Here is a 15,926-nt window from a genome sequence, read left to right as displayed (position 1 = left end):
CAGCCTCTACTGCTTCCACAAAGCACACCTAATTATACTCACTTGTGTAACTTACAGAGCCATGAGATTCAAAGGCAAGAATAGCAATGCAAATGTTTATTTTAAATTGTAAAACTGCTATTAAAACATAGGGTCATACATTGAAGGACAAAATTCACATTTCTGATGACTTCATTTGATATTTTTTAAACAATGAGTATTTTTATCCATTTAAAATACAAGTCAATTTACTAAAACAATAATTATTCACATATGCATTTTTAAGTATACATGTATTTCAAAAGGTAGGAGTTATGACTGCAATTACATAAAAGAATGTTACTCATGAGTTAAAAAAATATACACATTAATCTGAAATATTCCTAGTTTAAACTTCATTGTTTTAGACACTAAATATTAGCCATAAATATTCTATTACTTTTTCCAGCTCCCTAGTAACTAGGCTCCACTGACCATTCTAAGCGTAGGACACTTTGGACTCAGTTTCTGAACTATTCCTGACTAAATCTAGAAGGAGCCCCAGGAGATGAGTATCTCTTTTAGGGGGCTAGCCATTCCCTCACCCTCCTTCTTCAGCTGGCCAGGGGCAACTTCTATGTGGTTTCTGGACACAATGCTCCCAGGGGTTCGCCTCTTGGCTCTCCAGACCTGAGGAGCTCATCTCTCCAATTCACCAGGGCTTTGTCTCAAACCTTGTTTCAAACACAGTCCTAATTATCTGCATCTAGCACAGCGTATGTTACAAAGCCCTCAATAACTGGCACTTTGCTTCTCATTCTCTACCTCATCCTCTGCCAAGGACCAAAACCCTGCCTAATTGGCAAATATCCTCTCTAGAGACTAAGATCTGACCTCGAAACCTAAGCTTTAGTCTTATCCTCGTACAAATTTCTTGCACCTATTTACCTGGAAGACAATAATTGGTAACACAACCTAGATTTCTGATGCTGTATGAAATCTCTGTTTTTCCATCACAGTGACATAGTTAATATTTTCTTCTATATTGACCAAATTTCATAAAAATTAGACTATACTCATGTTTCCACTTGTTTGAAACTCCACCGTTAGCGTCTGTTTCAATTCCCCCAATCTCTTGGAGGATCTAATGCCAACCTCTCCAACCCACCCTTCTAGACTTTTCAGACAAATTGCCATGCTTCTACATTGTCATTAAATACGATACCTAAATCCTATCTAATGCAAAAGATACACATATACACCCATGCATATGTATATATGCATGTACATATTCTTACAGACATATGTATATATACATACATATATTTATATACATATATACAAAAATATGTATATGTATGTATATGCATATATTTCTATATTTGCATACATATATTTTTTTCTTTCCTTATACACTTAGAACTCAGAAGATATCATATAATGTATTGTAATTACTAATTACGAGAAATCCAAGGTTTAAAACAAAATATTTTTTAAATCTGCTGAGTCTTAGAAGAATTATTCTTGGAAAGGCACCAAGTACAAGCCTACACTAGGCATAGCAATAACTAATGCTATCTGCCTGTCTTTTTAAAAATAACTAGAATTGATTGAATGTGCCCTGCAAGGAAACAACACAGTGGCACATTTTCACAAAGGGCAATGTATGTAAAATTGTTAGTTCAAAATTAGTGAAATTTGGTTCTTCATTTTTATATTAGATACACATAAAAATGTGGAAATATCATTTCTCCTCTGAAAGTGCTTTAACAGCAAAAGTTAACTGTTTTGCTATCTGACAAATGTAATATCATAAGAATAAAAGTTTTCTGAATATTTTACATAGATTTAGCCATCTGTTACATAGAACCCAAGATCTCTATTAGTCCATGAATTTAATCTGAATTGTTTTAAAAATAAATAACTAGCATATATTTAAGCAATAAGTTCGGTAATAAAAACAAGCAGAAAAATTGTTAGAGAACACTAAAATCACTGTGTCCCGACTAATAAATGGCAGTGATTTATTAAATGGCTCTATCAATCTGGAGATCTATAAAGATGCAGTCAAAACTCATCTGTCTTCCTGGAAGACAGAATCTGAGGCAGTTCAAAATAAGGCAACAGAGAGTGGCGGGGCCTGTGGTGAACTGGAGAATGATGGGGTGAACACGCCCCATTTAAAAACAGTTTACACATATTTATTTGTACATTTATATATACAAACATGGACACAGAGACATACACCAATTGTTGCGATAAAAAAAAAAAAAATACCTCTGTGAGCCAGATTCAAGAGGTTTGCAGCAAAAGTAAGTAGCAAAGTCATCAAAATCATGTGGGAAAAACAGTAATATCTATTGTAAACGGATATTTCCTTTTTAAAAACTGGTTTATTAAAATGTAGATGGAGTAATAAGATCTGTCAGATAGTGAAAGGAAAGTAATGATGAAAAATGCTGTCATTTTCCTCATAAGAAACAAAGAAAGTCAAAGAAAATATGGAAAAAAATGAACACTAAAAATGTTTACAAAGGTCATTTTGCGATTTGATCCAGAAGCAGATGTGTTACAGATTTGAATCTAGCCACATTTTCTCATTAGGAATAATTTCTGAATGTATCAAAACATTATAAAATTTTTATAAAATTGTGATGTGTCATTTCTTGAAGTTACTATAAGAACAGTTACATCATGAAACAAGTATGCATGTGTGTATGTGTGTGTGTTTGTGCACACACATGTATATGTATATCTTCCACAATTCTAAGGGAATATTTATCAAAAAGGTATAAAAAGGAACCATTGTTTGTACCCCTTAAATAAGAATGTAAGTTATTTGCCAGCTTGTAGGATTAAATAGAGGATAAAATATTTATAAAGTTGTAACAATGGTACTTTAATTCTTTGAAATATTCCATTTTAAAATATATAGTAAGAGCTAATTTTTCTGAGTAACTCTTAAAAGTCAAGCCATTTCTACAAGGCTCAATAAATTGAATGTTTGTCATTACTATTCTATTTCACAAATAAAGAAAGTGGGCATTTGAAAGAATAAGAAGCATTTCAAACATCACCTCATGGGTAGGGGAAATGGTTTGAATTTAAAATATGATTTTTTTGATTTCCAAGTGCATGTTCTTTACCTATTCTGACTACCTTGTAATATTTGTTTGATAGTCATTATATTAACTAATTTTTGTGGTGGATTTATTTTTTTCTTTCTCCTAGTTTGAACTAAATGAGCAATCATTAGCTCGGATAATAGGAATCTTTTTTGGTTGTTGTATGTGTTGTATTCTAGATCTAATTAATTGGGTTTGATTTGACTCAATATTTTGTCATATTTGATAATTGTTGGAGCTTTCTAGGGTTCATATACATTTCTGAAATAATTAATAGAAACCTGAAACCAATGTTTAGTGATAGGATTATACAGAGGCTGTCGAGGAATGAAAAGATTGCTTTCTCTGGGGACAAATATGTCAGATTCAATGCAAAACTCCTCAACTCATTTGTGTGCCGGCAAAAGGCAAATCTTAGGACAAATGTATTTGTACTAATTTTATAGTCAGCTCAGAATATTGGAACCTGTTACCCTTCTCTGATCACTTTTATCTTTAGAATTCATATTTTGGGCCAGGCAAGAAAAAATTATTTTCTTTTTGTTGGCACTCTGATAATAATCACCCCAGGGTCTGTTCCTTTTTATTATAGGGCTGCTGATTTCAAGTGGTTAAAGAAAAAGATGGGTGCTTTTCATCATTACCGGTGAATGTTTTTTGCTGCTGCTTAAAAATACCTAAATTATATCTCAAGAGCTTTTTGAGATGGGTTTATACCTCTACCAAACTAAAATCAGCCTTACTGGGCAAATGTGAACTTCTCCCTCAAATTCATTGGGAAGAACTGGCTAACTCAACTGGCTAACTTTTCTTTCTATTTTTTCTTGTATTCATTTAATCAAGAGATGAATAGCAGCACTCCCACTCCCCATCCCCAAAAAGAAATGTTCGTAATTTACACCATGACCTTGATCATAGCAGATCAAACACAACTGCTTGATTATGGTCGTTTCTTTGCATTTCTGCTAATCATCTCAGAAGCTCAAAAACTGTTTCAGAAATCTGTCTTCCAAGACTTTCTAAGTGAACAGTTAGAAATTTAAAGAAAAAAAAATTCTCCAAAGCCTCTTGATGACTTTTCCTTGGAAAATAACTTGAGATTTAATCTCCAAAGTACTAATCCAGATGTAAACACTTTATATTTTCCACAGGTGATTGCCACATAATTTTAGAATAAAAATAATCACAACCTAATCAAATTACATCTCTCTCTCAGGTCAATATAATTGAAATAGAATCAAGCAAGGGAGTAAATGGGTTCAATTCTCATATTAAAAACAACCTTATGATGCCCATTCAGGTGTGGAATTTCCTAATGCAACAAGGAGCCCCAAGCTCAGAATTTCCCTCTAGAAAAAGTAATGAGATGAACAGCAGATACTTCCCCACTTTTCACTATGTTTATTACTTCCATAATCTTATACTGGAAGGCTATATGAACTTTGAGGTTTTTAGTTTGATATGTTTGTTAATATGTGATTAATTACATTTAAATTCCAGTTCTCCTTGCTTTTCAAATTAATAAAAATCTCTCTATAGTAACTTTCTTCTGCAGAGACCAGAGTGCTTATAAACAAAATATGTTATCAATTGGTATATGTTATATATTTAAAAACATTTCTTTTTTTAAACGTTCAATATTTTTCTTTCCAAACAAATTATTTTAACTTATTTAGTATTGATATTCTTAATTATATTGTAGTTTCAACAGTCAAATGTTTTATCTTAGTCGTTTTAAGATAATTTTTCCTAATATATAACACATGAGTAATAATTAATCGTTATCTAAAATATAAAAAAATGAATAACCCTACACTAACAGACTAAGTAAAAAAGAACGAAATCTTTTTACAAGTATCATTTAAATCAACAGACTAAAGAAATACACCCTTAAGAAATAAGAAAGTTAATATTTGTTAGTTATTTCAATAAATATCCATGTGTAAATTATGGAAATACTATTTATACTTTATAAAATATTGATTTATAAACCACTTGGAGAAAGAAAATGTTCATTTATTATTTATTTATCAATGATAGAGTCAGAGTAGCATTTTAGACATTTCAGAAACAGTTTTCCACTTGAATGGTAATGGCAGTGGATGAAATTCTTGATTATATTTTCCTGCTTTCTGGCACTATGTGCTGTATTTATCTTTTGATGCATAGAAATGTAACTGCACAACAGCTTCTATTCGCCAATCATTTTTGTGACCTGTAATGCAGTTATACATTTTAATATGAAGGAAAGTAAGGAATCAGGTTCAATATTTCATGTTCCTGTATGATTCAGCAATTTCTATGAAAAGAGGCAGAATGAATAAAAAAGCAATTTGAGAAGCTACTGAATAAAACAGTGAAAAGGAGAAGGAAAGGAATCAGGAAATAGGATTGAAAAAGAGCCGTAGTGAAAGAAAGCAAAGTTAAAGTTGAACTTGAGCAGGAGCAGAGGTTCATTTAGTCCTGATTAAAGTTATTTAATTTCTGGAAACTCTCCTCCTGTTACATACTATATCTGAATGCTGTCATCAATTTATTAAGATAGATCTATAGAGAGATGGATAGACAGATAGATAGATAGATAGATAGACAGGCAGATACACATATGTATATTCATACACTTAGCAAATATTTTTTGAACTCCTATTATGCATAAGACATTGTCCTAAGCACTGGAGATGTATTGGATGAAATCAATGAGAAATTAAAAAAGATGAACAATAAAAAGTTGAAGATACAAAGAGGAAATGAGTGATAACTTTTCCAAGGATATCCACTTGACCTAGATAAAAATTTTAAAACAATGTGCAGACTTAGGGAGTGATTTAGATATATAACTTTTTTACTATTTAATTTCTACTTGCTCTTTCAGTTAAAGGTATAAATACCATAATAAAAGCTTCCATCTTAATAACTCATTTATACTGGATTCTACAGAAAATTATAGTCCCTCACTTACTGTTCTCCAGAGGATATTGTTTCTTTTATATTATAGGCAGAGGATTGCTTCTTCATTGCTAGATCTCAAAAGAAGAAGAAACTGGTCTATCTAAGGTCATGGCTTAATACTAGTCAGAAAAATATTAGCTAAAAATTGCTGCTCTTCGTAAAAAGTTTTTCAACTTTACAAAGTTTCTGTTTTTAAAAAAAGATCTTCTAACTACTAGCTAAATCTGGAAAATGTTTTTAAGAAGTCTAAGTCCAATTACTATAAATTTGTAAGGTCCGGAGAAGTCGCTGTAGGTCTTCTTTATTCCAACAGACAAACTCAACTGTGTTTTGTTATTGAAAAGCATTCTTTAAACATCTTTAAGGGGCCAGCCCTGTGGCCTAGTAGTTAAGTTCAGCCCACTCTGATTCAGTGGCCCGGGTTCTGTTCCCAGGTACAGACCTACACCACTCATTGGCGGCCAGGCTGTGGCAGCGACCCACATACAAAATAGAGGAATATTGGCACAGATGTTAGCTCAGGGCAAATCTTCCTCAGCAAAAACAACAACAACAAAACCTTTCAGCTTAATGTTCAACAAGGAAAGGGATATCATTAATTAGAGTTTTGTCTATGGCTTTATTATCAACCCAAGTAAGATTAAAAAAAAGAAAACATGATTGCTGAGCTCTTCTGACTTCATAGTGACTGGTTCATGCCAACAAATGGTGATGTGTGTACATTTCTGAAATATGTTTTAATTTTCAAGTTTGTATTTTATGCAACCAGTCACATACAGACAATCCTTCTTCAGAGTAAAATTTGTAACTCAGAGATAAAATCAGTGATGTTCTGGTAAATATTTAGCAACCGGCTCTCACAGAGTGGGTGCTGATTTTTAATGTTTGCTAAATCATGTGGTGTTAAAACTCCCACTGTGGCTAACTTCGAGCCACAAATTTGATGTCACTGGGCATGGAGTTGGGAAGAAATGCACACATTCTACTTCGCGAGCCAGGAGGAGCTGGCTTCAGCATATCACTGGATGATTTGATCAAATATCAGTTGCTGTTGATCGTATAACATCATTTTAGGTACCAGTAAGAAGGGAGTAATGCTGCCAATTAAATTATGACAAAATGTTTTCTCATCATTTGTTTTGCACTTTGGAAAAGCTCTTTCAAATATCCTCTGGCCCCAGAAGGGCTCTCTATCCTCTAGTCAACTTGAGAGAATGAGAGAGACAGAAAGATGTACAGAGAGACAGAGACAGAGACAGAGAGACAGAGAGGTCTGGATGGAAGCTGTCATAGTCAATAGATACCAGAACTGGACTGTGTCCCAAAGAAATCTAAGTCGCCTTGCAGTGTGCTTGCCAGGTGTAAAAGTCAGCCTAGGGATGTTAATGCTCATGCATGACATAGAGGGGCTGTTACAAAGGGACCGCATTGACAGGGCCTGGGAGGTTCGTGGTGGAGAGGGGGCACTTGCTGAGATCTCCCTTGGGGCAGTCAGGGTCAGAAGCAGCAGGAATCACGTGCAAACAATGGTGAGACACTGCATCATGATTTCATGACTGTTGAAATCTGAAAAAACACAGCCCTGGAATTAATAAGATATGGTATATTAAATACAATAATAACAATAGCTAAAAATGATTGAAAACATAATACATGCAAGAATCTCTGCAAAGCTCTAAATTTCTTATGCATTAAAAGTATGCTTCAGAGACTTCCATTTTCTAGTCCAGCTTGTAAGGAACTGGGATGTCATCATCCCCATCTTTATGACAAGAAAAAAGTTGAACTAAAAATCAACTACTACTCTTAGGTTCATCAGAGAATTGAGGTCACAGGACAAACTGCTGCCCCCAAAATTAGAAAAACAGGCAGAGGATACAGAGATTCACAACTTACCAGAGCGAAACCTCCACCGGAACCAATATTGGGATAGGAAAACTTAAACTGTAATTGATGAATTGCTGTAGGCTCAGTGTAGACAAGTCTGAGAGTTAAAAGCTCCAGGGGGTCCCAGTCCTAAGGCAGCCCTACACTTCTGTGAGTTTTGCTTCCAGGAGCCCTACCAGGAATAAAACAGAAGGAATGGAGGAAAACGATGGTAGGAAGGGGAAGAAAGGATGGCAGGAAGGAGGGAAGAAAGAACAGAAGGAAAAAAAAATTGAAAGAAGGAGTAAAAATAAATCTGTTTCTAGTTCTGAAGACAATTCTAAAATTTTGGATGAAAGCTTTGCAGGGCAACCACCACACCAGTGAGATGAGAGCACAGCCTTTTAAGGTAACAGCATTCAAGCAACCAATACTTATTTGTTTAGATAGTTTTCACATGACTAGCAACATAACCAGCCTCTTGTGCAATATTCCTCCTATATGTTCAAAGGAAATGATCATGAAAAGGAAAAATTAGGGCACATGTCTTTCCTTTATCTCTACTGGTACTAACATCCATGTGCTTCAGGTTGCAAAACAAAACGTGATCACTAGGTAAATAACAAGATTTTTGTCTTAGTTACTTTTACAGCTTTAAGATTTAAGAGAAATTGTCATCTAGGGGAATGAAACCACAAAAGAGAAATAGAAACACCCACTCTGACTCTATAAAATTAGACAACTCTGGAAAGCAATTTAATCTGAAAAACATTTAGAATCTTGATTCAAGTCATCGTTTACTGCCCAGCACAGATACCATTATATCAATGAGTTCAGGTTCACCATCAGCCACATCAGAACAACATTGCCTTCAGGGAAATTCTAGGAGACCTATCCAGGGATGCCCTAAAACAGTTTCAATACCCAGATTTCAAAATTATGATATAAATATACTGAAAAGGAAAATGTGTATAGCACACTGATGGAAGAATTCAAAACATTGCTGTCAGCTTCAAACCAGTGAGCAGAAACAAACTGCAAACAAACCTAACTGCTCCAAGGAATTGCTAGAATAGCAGATAAAAGAAGGAAGAAGCTTCTGGAAAAAAAAATTTCTAGAAAAAAATTGTCTAGTTTTATTCTTATGTGTATATCTTTTGCACTATTAATTGTTTGGTTTTTAAAAATGCACAAAAATGTTGTAGGTTTCCTTTTTTTGGTTTTGTTTTTCACCCTTTTTAACATCTCTCTCTCTTCAAAATGTTATACTCCCCAGGAAAAAAATACACAAATATATGAGTGCTTGGTATATATCCCAACACTGTGCCCCTTTGTTAATTAGATGAAATTTAAGATGACAAAATACAGAGATAAATATAAGCCTCATTAGCATTTGTATATGCAACTACTTCCAAATATATCATAAAATTAATTACTTCAAGTTAGCAGATGGAGCAGGTTAAAGTAATAATTTAAATTAAAGGCTAAAGTCTAAAAGTCAAGGAAAGAAGAGAGCATTATGCGTTAAGAAGCAGATATTATAAAATAAAACACTATAGGTTGTTGAAATCAGGGTACATATACATAATTTATAGTCTAAATTAGACTTTTCCAAGTACAGCTTTCTGAAAACTGTTATTTATGAAAAATGATTAAACACTTATTAACTAAATGTGCTTTTTCCAAAGTCTATATTAAATAGACCAGTAGCCAAGATGTGAAAAGTAAAGGACTGAAACTACCTCATTAAAAAATGTGGTCCCAGTGCCAGCTACAGGCACTGTATTGTGTGGAAATAGCATCCATCACTGCCACATCTAAACATAGGAAAAGAACAAAACAGACTAACTAGGCTAGATGGGGTCTTGATAATCCACGTACTCCCACCATATCTCCCCCTCACAAAGCTGCATTCTCACCATGCCAGAGAGAGAAATGCTTAACTTTTTCTTCAAAATCTATGATATACTACCGAAGAGAACAAAGCAATCTGCTGCCTCTCCTAATACTGTTTCTTGACTTTTGACAGCTCATATTTAGCAAAATTCTTAATAAATTTTAAATTCAATGTATATTTTTTTCTGTATGCAACTCACGTTAATTGCAGAGAAATTTTTGTTTCAAGGTTTGCTTAATGGGCCAAAAATTACCATGACACCTGTGGAAGAAACTGGGTTATTTGGTTGTCAAACTTTGGTCAAAGATGTTTCAATAAGTCAACCCTACCTATAAAGAAATCCCAATAAGACTTGGGTTATTGACTTGGAAAAAATTTGCCTTGCTTCTTGGGAAATCTGAATAGAAATATTTCCCCAGAGAAAGTGAAAAATAGGGTGCTTCAGAGGCAAGTCAGAAAGAATTCTCCTTCAGGGAATAGAGGGACCAAGAGCTGCTGTTAGAACAGGTAATGTTCAAATGCTAAACATTCAGTACATGAGAGCAGCACTGATTGGTATAGATGCCTTCCTTGTCAGAACAGGTACTGGCTAGACACACCAGTGACCATACCAGTGGGCACCTGTTGACCTTCAGGCCAGAACATTACCTCCAGCATAACCCAGTTAGACATCTGGATGTGAACAGAGAGGAGCCCAGCCAACATCATAGGGAAGTGGGATTAAGGGACACTCTGGAATACAAAGAAATCATTACATGAAGGTTTTTCAGAAAGCCTGGTTCCTGGACCCCTCACCTAGAATCATTTGAGGTGCTTGTTAAAAGTACAGATGCCTGATTCTCAATCAGACCTTTAGAATGAAAAACTATGGAGTTTCTTCAGGGAAGCTGAAATTTTACTGCACTTTCTGATGATTTTGATATTCACAAAAGTAAGAGAACCAGAGTACTATACATATAGGTCAACTTAATGGAAGCATTCAGGAACAAAGTTTCCAGGTAAGTTATCTCTGAGGAGAAGAGTAATTGGTAATATTTAGGCAGAACTGATATAACTATGACAGAGCTAAAAGGGACAAGCAACATGTAAGTTGAAGAATGAGTCTTCATATTAGAACAATGAGAATGAAATTATATAGTGCCCTTTGAGTTGTTTCAAGATAAGATATGCCTCTATGAACTCTGCTTAGTACGATGTGTTTCCTAAATTCCTATGTAGCAACTTAAGCCAATTAAAGTATGACTCCTTAATCAATTACAAGGCTATAATCAATGCATGTAATTTAAGCTCATTCCCTTTTCAATCCTCTATGAAAACTGAAAATGTATATTTAGCATCATTCATTAATAATCCTTCTCTTACCTCCTGCTACACCTGGTGGACAAGAACTTTCTAGTCTCTGGAGATACATATTCTATTTTAACAGTGGGTAATTTATTCTAGATAAAAAAAGAACATCTCTAAGAGTTCTGCTCTCTTTGTTCTGATCTCATACATACAAAGTAACTCCATAGTTACAAATTCAAGTTTTCTAAATTCTCTGATCCTGGGCAAGTCTGTGTAGAGATGTAATGTGAAACTATTCATTGGTATTGTTTTATACATGAGTTTCCTGTGATATTAGTTTGTGTAAATTCCATTACATTAATCAACTTTCAACAGCTGGGCAGTAACCATGTTTCTAGACTTCTAGTCTAGAATATCAAGTCCAATTGATGATCCAAGGAATATGCTGCTCAGGAATGATTTACACTGTTCACTTAGTATCTCTAGATGAAATCGTGACCTCACTACCTCTTTACTTTCAAAATGCATTATCTCGCCCATTGTTCAAGAAATTGGTAAAGGCTTTATTGGTAAAAGCCTTTAATAGTACAAGATCAAAAACAACAGCTTAAAAATACTGTTACATGGGTTCCCAGGCTAAGGCACCACTAATAATAAAATGAACCTTTTCAAAAGGAAACTATGTCTTTGCTCTCTTATCTTTACATTAGAAATATGATGTTACCTGTTTTCTAATATTTTAAAATTTATCTTAATCTTAATTTGTGTAACCTTAGAGCAACAATATGAAGTTATGAGATGCATTGTTTTATTATCCTCCTACTTATCTAGGAATTGAAAAAAATCATGTGTGCTTCTTAAAGAATATAAAGAATGTATGTTTCATCGGTTCGGCACAGTATCAATTTCTTATCTCATCATGATGCATGTTAATATTTAGAATCTAGTGGCTATTTTTTTATTCATTCATTCATTCATTTTTTCTTCCAGTAACCATTCATTCATCCAATAAATATATTTATCCACTTACCAGCATGGCAGGCCCTGAAGATTGAGTCAAACTACTGGTGAGGACTCCCTTCTCTGTACAATCCAGAAAAGGAATAATACTGACTTTTAAAAATTAAAGGCTAACTGCATTCATTTGTTCATCTAAAAGCATTTGTTGAGTCCTTACCAGGCTTCAGGCTGTGTTCTAGGTCTTAGGAGTGTACTAAACGTCAGGGTCATGTAACCCAGATATTTCTATACCCACCTCTGTTTCCTCAATACATGGTGGATTCTGATTATTTCTAGGGAAATCAGAAGATTTGGTCTCTTGCATGTGTCAGGTCTCTTGCATTATGTAATATTGTACATAGTATATGCAATATTTACATAGTGCTTATATATAGTACACTTTTGGAGTGTGGCCTTTATGATAATGTGCCAGTGAGGACCCCTGAAGTGTACATTCTCATTTAGGACAATTCACTGCCCTTAAAGTTGAAATGTGAGTTATCTAGCACAAAAGATACCCTAATGTCTATGTGTTAAAGTAAACAAGAGACATTATAAGGTGTCCTTATTCCTTCCACTCCTGAGCCTTCCTTCTCAGGTTTCATTATCCATCCCATACAAAATGCCATACCCTTCTATAAGTCTCTGTGTTCCACAAACTCTACTGCTTCCCTGGGGAAAATTCAACCTCCTACTAACAATAGCAAGTCTAGCCTACTGTTTCTTTCCAGCACCGTAGACCTAAAGTTGAACTCAAGACTTCAGTTGAACAGTCATGGCCGGTCAATTCCACCCAGATTTTAGGTTGTAAGTGGAGCATGGACTTCAACCTATGAGCAGAGCTTCCTAATGAGATGAGTTATTAAACAACACACATCCCATAGATAAATATTTTCTCAGAGATCACAAAATCCAATCTCATATCAGAGATTCTAGTCATATAATATAGTTGCAATGGTCCTCCATTATTGTACAAAGCATTACTGGGCTCTTTTTTGCTCATTCTAAGGCCCAGTGGACCACAAAAAAGGCATTCACTCCAGCTTTCTGATGTTTTGTTCATTTACTCAGTCACACACTGAGCAAATAGAAATTGACAGCGTGTCAGACACTGTTCTAGGCTCTGGGTGTCAAGAGTATCTAGAACATATTAAAGTCATATTCTTGGAAGAAACTTCTTTGCATATCAAAAAAGAAGAGATATAGGCCTTATATCATGCCATGAAGATTTCTAAGAAGATTTCTAACAGAAGAGGTTGAGCTTGGAATGAAGAGTACAAACAGGTGAGAGGAATACCAGGAGAGTTTTGGGGCATAGAGGCAAAGGGAAGAGAATGTTTCAACATTTTTTAATGTAGGTAACAAAGCTCACAAGTAGAATAGAAAATGTTCACTAGATCTACTGACCTGGAGATTATCAGTGGCATTGGTGACAACTGCTGGTGATGTGATGGGGATGGTGGTGAATCCAGATTGGAATGGGCTGAAGAGTAATGGGAGATGAAGCAGACACAGTGAGCATAGAAAACTCATGGACAAGGGAGGGAGAGTGCCTTGGCTGTGTGAGGATAGGTTGATGAATTCATTTTGCTGTTGTATTTAGTAAGGGGATATTTGCACATGTTTAAAAATAAATAATAGGTTGTTCTCTTTATACTTTTGGGAGGGAGTAAACGCTGCCCTCATCAACTTAACTACTTTGATTCAGGCCTCCCTGTTTATTCTACCAAAAGTCTCTGATTAAATTGTTTTGATTTAATAGTGTTCTCTGAGATTAAGGAAGTAGGGGGGACTATTCAAGTAAGACAGATTTCATGCTCTCAAGAAGAGCAGTAGGGAGACAAATCCTTAGGTCCAAATGACTTTCTATTGCATTAAACGCTGAGATGGAGAAATAGATATCACGCTATAAGAGCAGAGAGGAGGGAGCATCAATTCAAATTGGGCCAGCAAAAGCTTCCCAGAGATATTTCTGTTTGGAAGAGAAGTAAGTTTTACAGCCAAAAATAGGGCAATTGTGGGAGAAGGATAGTATGCATGAAGGCACTGAGATTTTTAAAAATATTATATATTCAGAAACTGGAAGTAAGTGGATGTAACTCATGCAAATTCCTATATCTGATGTGGAGAAAGAAAGAGTTTGGAAAGAAAGGAGGCAAAACCCTGTTAATGGAGTCATTTTTGGCATGAGCTATGGAGTTTGACCTCCATCTTGAAAAATCTGTGGAACCATTGAAGCATTTCAGCAGAATGACAGCATCATCACCATCATCATCATCATCATCTCTATAAAAGCTAATGTATATTGAGGGCTTATTCTGTGCCATGCATACTTTTAAGCACTGTGCATGCATTACTAACTTAATTCTCTTAACCACCAAAAGAGGTAAGTATGAATTTTATCACAAAGTTAGTAATTTGGGAGTGAGTCTATTGCTTATACTATTGGTGCTTGGAACTGAATGCCAGAATCTTCACCAATGCGGCCCACAAAAGCCAGCCACATTTACCACCATGCTGTCTCAAAGATGGGTCTGTGGGACGCTGACTGCTTCTTTACATTGCTCCCTTCTGTAGCAAAGTCTCACATTTGAACTTCTGGCTCCTGGCCACTAGAAAGATTGGAATGCAGGGTATAGTTCCTGTCTTAGGCAGGCAGGATTCATAAAGAAGGACGTTCTCCAAACAGAGGAGATTCAGAATATTCTGAGAGGCCACGCTGTGTGGCAAGTGGTCTCTAAAGCCCTCAAAAGATGATACACAAACATAAGACAAAATTTGGCACTATGATATCTTTCTTTCATAAAAGAATGGAATAGTATGAAAAAGATGTATATTTGGAGACGAATGATCCAAGGTGGGATCTGCCATGGAGTTCTGCCATGCAGTAACTATATGACTTAAAATGTTGAGGCTTAGCTTCCTCTTCTATAAAATAATTTAGTGACGTGGTCTAGATGTGATGTATAGATACGGCAGGGGAAAAACAGTGCTGATTTTTAAAAAACAACAGTTTCTTCATTCTAGGGTCTAAACTGAAATCTGTCTTGGTTGAGCCTTCATGTGAATACTTAGTAGTGCAGAGGTAAGGCAAGGATCTAGCACTGTTCTCTTAGAAAGTAGGTATACAGAGAATAACCCACACATACATTCTTGAGACGGGACTCTGTAAGAATTCTGTTTAATAAATAAGATGGTATGATGGTCTTTCCTTTCCTCTGAAAAGATAATTACAACCCTTTTTTTTTTTTAACATTTTGTGGTGCCTTAGATAGGGTTTGTAAAATGTGCCAAGTAAGAGGAAAATTCTTATCTTATTTGGGGGCAGGTTAGATCTCAAGAACAGGGAGAGAGCCAAGGGGGGTTACTCTAAGGAATGAGTAGCCAGTTAAGTTTTCCTTTTCTGCTTTGTAATTCTATGATGTTATCTTAAAGATTTACTGAAGTCTATTCACTGCACAGCCTTGTATTCTGTGTGTTGTTGTGATTAAAGAGAAAGTCCTGTGCCCACGCTTAGGGCAAAGTGGACTAGGGAAGCAGGGTCACAGGTTCGAGTAGCAGTCACCTGATGGTCAGAGGGGCAGACTGACATAACCAGAGGAATCACAGTGAGGGGACAGGAAACAAGCAACAGCCAGGAAAAGATAAACCCTTGCTGGGATTCCTCAGAAATAACTGAGCGGTAACTGGACCTTCTGTGCTCACGCAAGCTGGGGCTGCAGCAACACAGGTGGTGCCCTCCGAATCCCCTCAGACTCCTGGACAACCTCTGTTTAACCACCTCCCAGCTTCAGTGCATTTTGCAGCTGACTGCTTGTACCTGCCTCTCTGAGAGGACTGGCGCT

This window comes from Ceratotherium simum, chromosome 14 (genome assembly GCF_057802395.1).
Source record: "Ceratotherium simum simum isolate JZ-2026a chromosome 14, ASM5780239v1, whole genome shotgun sequence".
In the NCBI taxonomy this organism is placed as follows: Eukaryota; Metazoa; Chordata; class Mammalia; order Perissodactyla; family Rhinocerotidae; genus Ceratotherium; species Ceratotherium simum.
The sequence above is the reverse complement of the archived record's forward strand: the minus strand, read 5'-3'. Positions refer to the sequence as shown.